This window comes from Sphaeramia orbicularis, chromosome 13, assembly GCF_902148855.1.
Source record: "Sphaeramia orbicularis chromosome 13, fSphaOr1.1, whole genome shotgun sequence".
NCBI lineage: Eukaryota > Metazoa > Chordata > Actinopteri > Kurtiformes > Apogonidae > Sphaeramia > Sphaeramia orbicularis.
The window spans coordinates 11,412,869-11,425,373 of record NC_043969.1 but is presented as its reverse complement, the minus strand read 5'-3'; positions in this window follow the sequence as shown (position 1 = coordinate 11,425,373).

Below are 12,505 nucleotides of genomic sequence, written 5' to 3'. Positions count from 1 at the left end.
AATGCTTAGTTTTAGTTTAGTTTTAGTATTAATTTTAGTTTTTTCACATCTTTTCTCTTCTTCTCTGTCGTATTCAAATAAATCCCAGAGTGGACTCTGCTGCTTTCTCCCAACTTTAGTCTCCATGTTTCCAGGTAGAGTGGGGACCAGAAGACGACTGGAAACCACAAGTGACCACAAGTGACGGACTGTGAAATGTCGTATGGTGCTGCTAGCTAAAACTGCTGGAGCGAAATAAATTGATTTTGTTTCAATCCAACATTGATAAAGATGAAAAGGAAGGGAATTTTATCCATAATTTTTATCCGTTTTAGTTAGTTTTGTAAGCACACAATACAGTTTCAGTTAGTTATTGTTTTTTTCTTTTAATTATAATTTTTATTTATTTTAGTTAACAAAAATGTTTTTACAGTTCTAGCTTTCGTCATTTCGTTAGTTTTCATTAATGATAATAACCTTGGTTAGAACACGTTCATCTCACAGACAAGTTCGTTCAGAATCAGCTTTATCACAACTCTACAGACTCGATGTTGTTCACTTCTCATACATTCCCGTTGCGCTGTTTTCTCATTCGATCTCTGCTCAGTGCATTTGCCCGTAGACCCTCAGCGTCCATGCACTTCAACGGAACTGAGTGGAACAGTTTTTTTCACTGCCTCAAAACTGGACGGTAATTGGATAAATGCCACGATGTTGTCCCGCCCCCGGATGTTCGGCGTCTCTGGGGGTGAATGGAGCTGTGGGCGGAGCTCGGCCGGGCTGGACGCCGGGCTTCCACGTGCTGATTGGAGGATCAGTTGAAAGGCTGAATCCCGTTTAATTGACAGCTATTTTGAGATCTACTCCTTCTCTTGACAGAGTTCAGTTTAATACCGTCGCACATTCTGCTGTGAAATCGAGAGAGAAACCACTACGAAATTACTCGTTCATTTCTTGCACTGTAAATAAAACACACTCATTGGATTTCCTTGTTACAATTTAACATAATTTCAATGTTTTCTTTATTTACTTGGTACGATAAGGTCACTGACCATTTTCTTAAAAACGAACGGAGGACTGAATTTATGTTTAAATAACTTGACTTTTTTTTAATTTATGTAAGCCGACAATGAGCTTCCCCTGTCTGAAAGACGAGCAGCCGCCACTGTTTAGAGTCCTATATGAGGTCTGGAGAACAGGGAAAGAATACCCCCCCTTATAATGGTTGCCATAAACGTGATTAATTATAGTGTTTCATCCTTAGGACAGTTATATAATTTTCTTTGAATTAAATGACTGGCTTCAAGAAGAAAATTCATAATGGATTATTCATGTGCAGCTTCTCTTTATTTGGTTTATGATGTGGAGGAGTTCTCTGCACCTCAGTCTGGGACCTGTTTTTATACATAATGGGGCTTCAAAATGATCCACCTTACACATTTGTAAGATTTCTCTTATTTTATTTCTTGCTGATGGTGACATGTGGATTCTAAATTACTTTTAGAAATCACAGGATGTGCTTTTTTTGTTTTCTTAATTTCTTTTGTCCTGAAAAAAAACCACAAAGGAAATTATCATTACAGTCCTTCAGTTGCCAGTTTTATAATTAGTCCACCTTGAATAGACTGAATCTTCTCTACACTAGGAGGTCCACTGCTATCAACACATATCAGAGTAGAGTTACTGAAAAAATAAATAAATAAATAAATGGACAGAGTCACAGTGGCAGTTTATAACTCTCGGTTTTTATTCCAGAACTGTCATTAGCTAGAACATCTCTATGCACACATTGAACAGTTTCACACTTTGGACGGTAGAAGTCTGACTTAATTGGGACCAAATTCTTTTGGTGTGAGCAGTAAACGGATGACATAAAGAACACAGGAACACATATTTCCATTTAAAAGCAAATATGTTTGCTTTGATTTGCAGAAAAATAAGGGAGGTGTACAAAGGAATTTTATTCATATGCTGTTATAGCAGCATTTGATTAGAAGATGTTTTTCAAATTGTGTCCTATTTCAGAACCTGAATGTATTTTAAATAACTTCTGTATAAGCTCGTCTGCTGGTGCATGTCTCAGTTGTCTGTTTTTTTTTTTTTGGTGTCTCAGTTGCATTGTGCATGTTGTATCAGCCAATGCTATTCTATAACACATTTTAGTTTGTAAGGAGATGTGTATCTGCTAATAAGTGTTGGGAGTAACATGTTAAAAAAAATAATGCATTAAAGTCAAGGTTATTATTGTTAATGAAAACTAATGAAATGATGAAAACTAGAATTGAAAAAACATTTTTGTTAACTGAAATAAATAAAAACTATAATTTACCCTTTCATGCATAGTGGTCACTACAGTGGACAGTTACTCTACAGCTTTACTCTTGTATATTCATGGGTTTTGTTGTTTTAGTTCCAAATCAACCAACACAGTGGACACTTATGCATCATCTCATAAACTCCAATTCATACCATTATTGTAACTTTGCTGTTCTTGATTGGTTCTTGAGTGGAAATCAATTGTTAATATTTATTTTTTGCATATTATCTCCATGAAGTGAGTAATAACTAGTATTAGAATATGTTAAAATGTGAGAAAACATCAGATTAGCAGCATTAAACATGGTTTCATTTCACTGTTTTCATATCTCTTTATGATATTGGGTTTTAAATACATGTTTCTTTGCTTCAAGAATAAAATTCATGGTGTAGCTGAGTGGACATTTTTGTAACTCCATGAAAAACAGGTTGATTTAACCCTTTCATGCATAGTGGTCACTACAGTGGACAGTTGTTCTACAGCTGTTTTATTGTATATTCACGGATTTTGTTGTTTTACTTGCATATCAACCAACACAGTGGACACTTATGCAACACCCCATACATTACAATTCATACCATTACTGTTCCTGTTCTTGCTAAACCTGATCTGCAGTAACATATTTGAGTCTAAATCAATTGCTAATTGTTATTAGACTGTAATTTAAATTTCTTTTAAAACAAAAAGTTTTTTTTTTTTTTTTTTTTGTTGCATATTATCTGATTGAGTAATAACTAATATTATAGTATGTTAAAATGTGAGGAAACATCAGATTCACAGCATTAAAAATCATTTTATTTCATAGTTTTCACACAGTATGTCAGTAAATATATGTTTCTTTGATTCAAAAATTAAATGGATGGTGTTCAGCTGAGGGGACATTCTTGTAACTCCATGGAAAATAGTTTCAGAAAGATTTAAATCATTTTTTTTTTTTTTTTTTTTTTTTATGCCTAAAGAGAAATAAAAACATTCAGGAAAAAAATCTTTATTTCGGTAATCATAATTCACGCATGAAAGGGTTAATTTACAAATTTAAAATGTTACATTGTTAAATATTTACTTTTTTTTTTTAAATAACTTTTTATGTACAGGGTGGGGAAGCAAAATTTACAATATTTTGAGGCAGGGATTGAAAGACAGTGTATGACCAATTAGTTCATTGAAAGTCATGAGAATTTATTTGCCACAAGAAAATGTACATAATAGAAAATGTTTTTATTCTATGTGTCCTCCTTCTTTCTCAATAACTGCCTTCACACGCTTCCTGAAACTTGCGCAAGTGTTCCTTAAATATTCGGGTGACAACTTCTCCCATTCTTCTTTAATAGTATCTTCCAGACTTTCTCGTAATAGTTCTGCTCATAGTCATTCTCTTCTTTCCATTATAAACAGTCTTTATGGACACTCCAACTATTTTTGAAATCTCCTTTGGTGTGACGAGTGCATTCAGCAAATCACACACTCTTTGACGTTTGCTTTCCTGATTACTCATATGGGCAAAAGTTTCTGAAAAGGTATGGATAATAGTGTTAGGTATGATTATGACATCAGTATATGTTTGGTTTCAAAACAATTGACGTAGTGCCTGCTGAGAAAAAACAACTAAATGTTCATTGTAAATTTTGCTTCCCCACCCTGTATATATTAAAAAAAAAGCAAATATGCTGTTATTTCAACATTATGGTCTTGCAGTTTAAACAGCACCACATTGTATTTCAATTTTACAGTTTTATTTTCTAAAAACAATAGAAATACATCATTTCTACATACAAATCTGGTTTTGTTTACATACTCTTCCTGTAAGAACTACAGCTATATTTAATTTAATCATTAACACAGAAATTTTTTTCAAACAAACAACTTTGCTTTGAATTGTCACTTACAGTTTTTTTTTTATTTTGCAATTTTACAACTTTTTGGTGTTAATTCTACAGTCATTTTTTACAGTGCAGCCAATGGGCAAAGATGATGTGATCAGCAATGACAATGTAAGCTAATGTTTCTATGACTAGTAAGAATTCTTTATCGATTGCGGATTTATCTACCAGCATCCTCGGAGCCACGCCCCCTGCTTGAACATGTAAAATGTTGTAAAAAAAATGCAAGCGTTTCTTCTGGGATTCAAACATCGTAGACTGCAGCATTACTTACTGAGCTATCCGTCCACATGTACTTCAGGGTGTAAATGTATGTATCCCAAGGCTCTCCTAGTTCTTGTATTGGGTGGGGGGGGGGTAGGTTCTACTTGCACATCACACTGCTAATGGTATCATCACAAGATCAGAGCCTAGGGAAGCATACTGCAACATTTAAACAGGTACTCAATGATTAAAAGCCATGACATATTTTTGTAAATAATTCATACTGCATGACACTATGTCAGTTGTATATTTATTTTATTTGTTTCAGTGTATTTTGTTGCCATGTTTCATTTAAAAGACTTGACAGAGAGAGTACACCGGTACGATCACTAACATTATGAGGGAAAAACACAGATGCATGACATGATCTGATGTGTTGTTTACTCCAGAGGTTCTCAAACTTTTTACAGTGGAGTACCTGCTGAAATATATTTTTTAGGCAAGTACCCCCAACTCTCGCTTCATTTTTTTTTTTTTTTTTTTTTTTTTAATAAATCTTTTTATTGGATTTTTCGTACACACATAGCAATATCTGACATGTACAATGTTTCCAGGTGTTCTACTTGAAAGGTAATAGGAAGTTGTCTTATACAATGCAAATTAGGGTGGTAAAAAATGGTAAAAAATAAAGTTTCAGATAACCTCAATTAGAACCCTGCATTAGGTTTTGGCATTCAAAAGATGATTTATGAATTGACATGAATTGAAGTGACAAATACGAAAACTATGGGAATTTTATCCATATTTTCACACGTTTCAGTTAGTTTTATAAGCACACAATACAGTTTCAGTTAGTTGTCTTTTTTTTCTTTTAATTACAGTTTTTATTTATTTCAGTTAACAAAAATGTTTTTCCAATTCTAGTTTTCGTCATTTCATTAGTTTTCATTAACGATAATAACCTTGCTCTACTGCAGGGGTCTCAAACATGTGGCCCGGGGTTCCAATACGGCCCTTGGGATGTTTTTGCAAAGTCAAAAATTCTACAGTCTTGAATTGAATTAAGCAAAAAAAAAAAAAAGAAAGAAAGAAATCTTCAATTAAGTAAAAAAAAAAAAAAAAATCTTGAATTAAACAAAAAATCTTCAATTAAGAAAAAAAATCTTCAATTAAGCAAAAAAATTCTTCAATTAAGCAAAAAATTCTTCAATTAAGCAAAAAAAAAATTTCAATTAAGCAAAAAAAAAATCTTGAATTAACAACTTCAATTTTTTCTTTGTTTTAGTGCAAAAAATAACACTAAATTGCGAAAATATTTACATTTACAAACTATCCTGTAATGATAAAATGTGAATAACCTGAACAAATATGAACAACCTGAAATGTCTAAAGAAACTTAAGCACAATTTTAACAGTTTTCTGAATGTTCCTCAGTGTTTAGTGTCTTTGTAGATCTGATCCATAATGCACAAGTAGAAATGATAAGTTGAGGCATTGTTAAAATTGCACTTAATTTTCCTAAGAAATTTCAGTTTTTTTCAGGTTATTCACATCTTTTTTGTTTGGGTAGTTTATAAAAGTACGTATTTTCATAATTTAAAAATTTGGAGTTGTCATTATCTAAATGTTATTATTAGGGCTGGGCAAGTTAACGCGTTATTACCGTGTTAACGCATTCATTAAATAATGCCGACAATTTTTTTTTTTTTTTGTCTCACCTTTATGCCGTTTTATTATTGTTCTGCCTTTCAAGCAAGTCTTCATCTATACATACAGACTCTTATTTTGAAACTCATGATTTTATTTTGGCGCTCCACACACCGGTGCTGTGTGTGCGGCTGGCTGAGAGGAGAAAAGAGCGAACTTTCCGAGTAATGCTGAATCAAACTTTGTGTAACTTCTGCAGTTCAATGCCTGTATGTATCAATCATTCTGTTATTTGCTAAATAATTTCACAGAAACCCGTTTATGACGTTATTTTGGATGTGTTTATTACAATGCGTTATTAACATGTTTAAGCTAATTCGTTTATGCTAGCAGTCGGAGATGGGTTGCTAATTCTTTATGCAGGCTCATGTTAAGTTTATGTAAATTCATTGGTTGTGTTTAGGTATAATATGCCAGCCTTTGAACTAACCTTTACTTATTTACGATGTGAATGTTGTATTAGCAGTTAATTTAAGTTTATAATAATTACATCGATGCATTCTCTGTGAATATGCGTATCATTAATAGACATAACTAATTGATTTATTTTGTCTTTATTTCATTAGTTAGTTCCTTCTTAAATCCGAACTGACTACAGTAACACCGAAAGGACAAAACATACGTTAGTGCAACTTATTCCCACCAGTAGAGGGCCCCCTTTGCTTGCTTTGAACAACTGAACATCACATATTATTGGGCTTATTATTAGTATTAGTACTTATTAGTGGGCTTAAGACTCCTGTCAATCACTCACAAGTGAAAATAAACTGGTGGGAACATAAACATGGAAAAAGTACCGGTCTTTTCCATGGACATTTTCATTTTAAATGTCTTCAGATGGTGGGGTTGAGAAGGATGTGGAATTATTTTTATCACCAGAGTACTTCAAGTCTGAAATATCACTTAAAGCACAGGTGTCAAACTCATTTTAGTTCAGGGGCCATATTCAGCTAAATTTGATCTGCAGTGGGCCGAACCAGAAAAATAATGACATAATAACCTATAAATAATGACAACTCCAAATTTTTGTCTTTGTTTTAGTGTAAAAAAAAAAACAAAAAAACATTAAATTATGGAAATACTTACTTTTATAAACTATACAAAAAAAAAAAAAAGAAAGAAAAAACTGAAATTTAAATTAAAAAACGTAAGAAAATTTCATGCAATTTTAACAATATTATTCCTCAACTTCATATTTGTCCATGTGCATTATGGATCAGATCTACAAAGACGCTAAACACTGAGGAACAGGCAGAAAAATAGTTAAAATTGTGTTTAATTTTCTTTAGACATTTCAGGTTGTTCAAATTTGTTCAGGTTATTCACATTTAAGTGTTTCAGGATAGTTTGTAAATCTAAATATTTTCATAATTTAAAGTTATTTTTTGCACTAAAACAAAGGAAAAAAATTAAGTTGTTAATTCTAGATTTTTTTTTTTTTTTTTTTTGGCTTAATTCAAGATTGTTTTACTTAACTGAAGGTTTTTTTTTTTTTTGGCTTACTGCAAGATTTTTTTTTTAACTTAATTGAAGATTTTTTTATTTTTTTATTTTTTGCTTATTTCAAGGTTTTTTGCTAAATTTGAGATGTTTTTTGGCTTAATTGAAGATTTTTTTCCTTAATTCAAGCTAAATTTGTTTTGCTTAATTCAATTCAAGACTGTGGAATTTTTGCACTTGACAAAAACATCCCAGGGGCCGAAGTGGACCCTTTGGTGGGCCGCATTTGGCCCCCGGGCCTCATGTTTGACACCCCTGACTTAAATGCAATACATGCTGTTGATACCGGCAACCCCCCCCCCCCCCCCCCCCCCCAAATATAACTATGCGATTAATTGCGATTAATCACAGAAATCCACACGATTAATTGCGATGAAAAATTTTAATCGCTGCTCAGCACTAGTTATTATGTTATTATTTCTCTGGTCCGGCCCACTGGAGATCAAATCAGGCTGAATGTGGCCCCTGAAAGAAAATGAGTTTGAGACCCCTGAACTCCTGCTAAGGCTCTGAGGAGTCGGTGTGTATCGGCAGGTCATTGCTGTCGGAACACAATTCCTTAATAACTAATTTAGTGTGACCTCTTTTGTTAAGTCATCTGAGTCAGGGGCCTACAACAGATGATAGACCGTCAGTCACTTGGAGCAGATGGTGAGGAGCAGTGGTACTCAGCTTATATATTATTAATGTTAAAGTAGTTCCAGTCCATCAGTAGGACTATTCTCCTCTTCCCACTGTGCTCGTGCCCTCTGGGTCCGCAGGAGTGCTTGGCGGCGGAATGTGCAGCAGCTCCAAAACGCTGCTCCTTTACAGTCTGAGAAGAAAACGGTGCACATTAAAGACCCACATGTCTGAGAGCTACTACATTTTCTGTACTGGTACAGAAGCGCTTTCTTCAGGCAGAACACAAAGCTTATAAATCATTTGCAACCACCTGTGTTTTTGTGGTTTTTCACTCATAGAACTTGACCGCTTTTCAAGGTAGCATGAAGTAATTGCTCTCTTTAAAAATACAGTTTTGCAAGTTTCAAGTAGTGGAAGCATGAAAGGGAAAGGCAACTCTGAAAGGATGGATGGTCAAGCCATTAAACTATAGATTCCAACACATATTTCACCGCGTACATTTATAGAGACATCCATTAGTGTTTAACCCTGTCCTATATGTGTCACATTTGTACTGTCTGACATCTAGCAATTTCCGCTGTAAATATCTATATAGTCTGTGCAGATGCTATGACTATTATTATTATTATTATTATTTCACATCATTTGTTGCACTATCTTTATGCACACATACTTTTTCTTGCATTTAATTCTGTTGCTGCCTTGACCATTGAATTTCCCTATTATGAGATCATTGAAGGCCAATCTAATCTAATCTAATCTAATCTAATCTAATCTAATCTAATCTAATCTAATCTAATCTAATCTAATCTAATCTAATTCAATCTAATCTAATTCAATCTAATCTAATTTAATCTAACCTAACCTAATCTAATCTAATCCAATCCAATCCAATCAAATCTAATATAATCCAATCCAAATTGAATTGAATCAAATCTTGTCTAATCTAATCTAATCTAATCTAATCTAATCAATCTAATTTAATCTAATCTAACCTAATCTAATCTATACTAATTGAATCAAATCGAACCCAATCTGATTTAATCTAATCCAATCTAATCTAATCTAACCTAACCTAACCTAACCTATCCTAATCCTAATCTAGTCTAATCTAATCTAATCCAAGCGAATCAAATCAAATCTAATGTAATCCAATCCAAACAGAACTGAATTGAATCAAATATTGTCTAATCTAATCTAATCTAATCTAATATAATATAATCTGACATAATATAATCTGATCTAACCTAATCGAATCAAATCCAATTTAGTCTAGTCTAATCTAATCCAATCCAACTAAATCAAATCAAATCTAGTTTAATCTAATCTAATCTAATGTAGTCTAATCTAATCTAATATAATCTAATTCAAATTTTAATCTAATCTAATCTAATCTAGTCTAATCTAACCTGGTCGAATCAAATCAAATCAAATCAAATCAAATCAAATCTAGTCTAGTCTAGTCTAGTGTAGTCTAGTCTAATCTAATCTAATCTAATCTAATCTAATCTAATCTAATCTAGTCTAGTCTAATCTAGTCTAATCAAATCTACTTCATCTTGATTGTACTAATTTTACGAAATGCCGTCAATCACTGACATTTTGTGAACATGCATTTTTCTGTTACAATCGTTAGTATATAGTAGTATACAGTTGTGGAAAAAATTATTAGACCATCAAAAGTCATCAAAAACAATGGTTATGCAATCCAGTACTAACTCCTGTGTGTTTCATGTGACTAAAACAGCCAGAGAAGAAAACATGGAATGTTTTAAAGCACTGTTTTTGTCAGTACAATGACAAAGATATTGATGTAAGAACTGAAGTGATTTTGTTTTTTATCAAGAAAACATAGAGAATGGATAGATATCAGCTCTGAAATTAAACTCTTATAAGCTATTTTTGTTATCATTATATTCGTCCAAACAAATATACCTTTAGTTGTACCAGGTGTTAAAATGAACAAGAAATTGAAGAAAACAAGAGTGGTCTAATATTTTTTTCCACGACTGTAGTTTAAAAAATAATAGTATTTCTGAGTTTCCTCAAGGTGCTGCCATATAATTTTTTGCTATTGAAATTTATTCATGTGAATAGATGCCCAACCTCTGTTTGTTGAATACTGGGTGACCCTGATTGAGTCATAAAATATTGATTATATCAATCTCAGACAAAAACACCAGATTCAAGTCCAGTGGTTTTGTGTTTGTGTGAGTGTAGGTGTGTGTTTGTGCGAGTGTGTGCATGTGTGTCCTTCATTTAGCTGAAGCTTTGGTTTCAAACCAGGTTGAGACAACTGCTGAAAGTGCAGAGATTGAGTGACATATACTGAAAGTGCTGCACCAACGGTAACGTCAAGAATCAATATTATAGTGCAAACCACTGTACATTTGAAAACAAGAAAAAATTGTGCCGTGGAAAAGCGAAAGAACAGATGTGGGAAGGTGATATAAACCTTCATTTGACTTGTCGCTTCTAACAGTCTCTTTTTTAAAATCCACATCAGTTTTCCTAATGCCTTGCTCTTATCTATTTCCTCTGAATTTTCTGGCGCCTTCACTTTCCACTTCTGTAATTCCTGTAGTCTCAGCTAGAAAACACTTTCTACTCACAGTGAACATTCTGAGCAGCAAAGACTGCCTGTCACTTACAACCAAAGAGGAAATCTAAAGCAATATATTTCCCTCAATCTACGGTCTTTGAACCACAAATGTGAAAGCTGGAAATTAGTTGAAATACTCAACTTTCATCTGAAATGTTGTACAACAGATAAAGAATATGTGGGAGAAAAAAAATCAACATCAAAGTCTATTAGCTGATTGGCCTGTTGACATGAAAATACAACCAGGAAAAATGTGTTATTCCTTCTTGGAAACAAAATGGAACAAAATAGTAAACTCATTATTAATAACTGAATATTTAGCATATATTAGCTACTGATGCTAGTGGATTTGCTGCTAATCATGCTAGTGGATTCTTAAAAATTGTTAGTGTTAGTTGTGAGAATATTTTTGATTTGGACACAACATGTTACTGATTTTATTACACTGGTCAACAACAAATTTATTGTTTAAGTTTTTTCAGCTGATTTAGGATAATTTTGGTGTGCTGAATCCAAAAATCACATTAATTTTGCTCAATCAGACATATTGGCTTTTTAACACTTTTGCTTATATTTATGGGCCTTTTCAGGCATTTTGAGGCAGGGATTGAAAGACAGTGTATGACCAATTAGTTTATTGAAAGTCATGAGAATTTATTTGCCACAAGAAAATTTGCATAATAGAAAATGTTTTTATTCTATGTGTCCTCCTTCTTTCTCAATAACTGCCTTCACACGCTTCCTGAAACTTGCGCGAGTGTTCCTCAAATATTCGGGTGACAACTTCTCCCATTCTTCTTTAATAGTATCTTCCAGACTTTCTCGTAATAGTTTTACTCATAGTCATTCTCTTCTTTCCATTATAAACAGTCTTTATGGACACTCCAACTATTTTTGAAATCTCCTTTGGTGTGACGAGTGCATTCAGCAAATCACACACTCTTTGACGTTTGTTTTCTTGATTACTCATATGGGCAAAAGTTTCTGAAAAGGTATGGATAATAGTGTTAGGTATGATTATGACATCAATATATGTTTGGTTTCAAAACAATTGACGTAGTGCCTGCTGAGAAAAAACAACTAAATGTTCATTGTAAATTTTGCTTCCCCACCCTGTATATGGTTTCTTATATAAGAAACCATATAGAAGATTAAAAGCACTCGGAGAGCGCAGACCTCTGCCAAGGCAGCTCATTGCCCCCCCGATCACCACCAAAATTTAATCAATTGTTCCTTGTGCCAGTATCAACATTTCCTGAAATTTTCATCCAAATCCGTCCATAACTTTTTGAGTTATCTTGCTCACAGACAGACAAACTAAAGCCGGCAAAAACATAACCTTCTTGGCAAAGGTAATGACAGTGTTTCCACGGTAACTACAAAGCCTCTGAACGTCCAAATGGGTCATACCTGATGACCATGAAAAAATGACAAACTGCATTTTACACCAATTATTTCAATGTTTTAATAGATTTAGGGCTTTAGAAGTTATTAAACATTTTAGATCAACAGTGGTGGATGTTTGGGTCTTTATGGGTTAATGACGAACAAAGACCTGAGCCTAAAGGCGAAGCTCTCAGTATACCAGTAGTCTACAACTTTACACTCACCTGTGGTTATGAATTTCATCTGGTTCCTCCACACTTGAAGCCGGTCGAGGTAGTTCAGACATCTGATAAGGATGCCCCCTGG